The sequence below is a fragment of the Paraphaeosphaeria sporulosa genome (genome assembly GCF_001642045.1).
Source record: "Paraphaeosphaeria sporulosa strain AP3s5-JAC2a unplaced genomic scaffold CC84scaffold_6, whole genome shotgun sequence".
NCBI lineage: Eukaryota > Fungi > Ascomycota > Dothideomycetes > Pleosporales > Didymosphaeriaceae > Paraphaeosphaeria > Paraphaeosphaeria sporulosa.
In genome coordinates, this window is record NW_017253365.1 from 1,538,080 (window position 1) to 1,539,973 (window position 1,894).

Sequence of the window (1,894 nt, forward strand, 5' to 3'; positions counted from 1 at the left end):
ATTAATACCCTTAAGGACTTATACAACGAATGCATTAGGATTAATAGAGAATGGTATAATCTATAATAGGATCTTGTAAGGAACCTAAGAGTAAGCTTTAGGCGACCACCACTAGTTGTTTACTAAAAGTCGACCAAACCTCACCAACGATAGTCGTAGAACTCGTATGGCTACGCACCCATAGAAGATGTCTAGTTTAACTACTTGGGTAAAGGAAAAGGAAAGGCATTAGGCTTCTATAAGCCTAAACCACGCGTCTTAGATGGAAGTTAATTAAAGATGACTAAGACCCATGAATGTTTTATATATGGTAAACCGGGCCACATTACTAGGAACTACCATTCTAAGAATAAGGTTATAAGGACCGTATAGTTGAATGTACTATCCACTGGTAATGTAGAGGTAACTAATGAAGAATGGATAGTACTTACTAATATTAAGAAGCTCAAGATTAAAGATTAGGACTAACTAGATTCACCTAACTCACGACTATATAAAGACCTAAACGAAGACTCGGACGTATACCTTAGCGCAGAGAAAGAGCTAGACGTAGAAGAGATTATATAATCTCCTACTCCTTACCCTTAAGGCCGACACCTTAAGAATAACCTAATAACACCCAACTATACACTAGAACCCAGATTAAGTAATGATACGCCAAACGTATAGGAATTTCTAGAACCTAACCAACCTCAAGACGGCGACCTTGCCTATGGGGTAGTAATGCACTTGGATGGATATGTCCAACCCATCATGTTTAAACCATAAGGAGGAGCCAAGGTCTCAAAGGAATAACGGGACTAGGTAGAGACAATATATAAGAACTGGCCCACGTATAAGGTTTATAAAAATGAGGAAGCAAACTACGCACCATAGTATAACCTAGACCACCGAAATCCCACGCACGTATCCATTAGATAGATAGAGTGTAGAGAGGACACGTGCTGGATATACTACTAAGCGAAAGAAGAAAATAATAAATAACCAAAGCGCATATAACGTTATAGATGGGAATGGTTCAACTACCCCATTGTAGGATATGATGAACATCTATAGGATAAGCGCGAACGACAATGGTTTCCTTACTATAACGCCGCTATAAATTAAGCATGCTTAATGCTAGTGAATAAATAATGTATATAACCTTACTAGTACACATATTTACATCCTAACTATATTACACACATGGAACAAAAATATATAAATAGATTTAAAGACCTACCTAAGTGACAGATCACCTTTGTGGAATTTAAACTAGTAAAAGAAAACGGTAAAGCACTATAGAGCAGGGAAAAGTATCCTAACTGGGTGGAAATGGACAGCAATAGGGAACGATACCTGAAGCGTTAATAGAAGAAGAAAGCAAGGATAAATAACTACCTCGTACCAGAAGCTTACGACAACCATGATGTATCTTTTTTAGATCTAGGCTCTGGCGGGAAGACGCCTTTATAAAATTAAATGCTACCTATAGTATGGCATTAATCAAGCTACTAGTACAGCTTAAAGGAATACGGGCGAAAGCTCTTATAGACTTAGGGGCAGGGAAAAACTTCATATTACATGAGGTAGCAAGGAAAGCCGGACTTACCATATTAGATAAAGAAGAACCCTACACAATCTATGTCGCGAATGGAACCCTAATGCCCAAGACACCTCGAATAACGTAAGAGGTCATAATAATACTTAACGTCCAAGGACATAGGGAAAAGATTACCCTTAATGTCTTCAAAGGATCCATACACGAACTTGTGTTGGGAATACCTTGGTTAAGGATATATAACCCATATATTGACTGGGGTTCGAAAATAATATCCTTTAAACGCTGCAACTATGTAATGTAAGCTAGGCCTACGCATTAAAAGAAACCAATGGTAGATGAGGGAGTCATTAA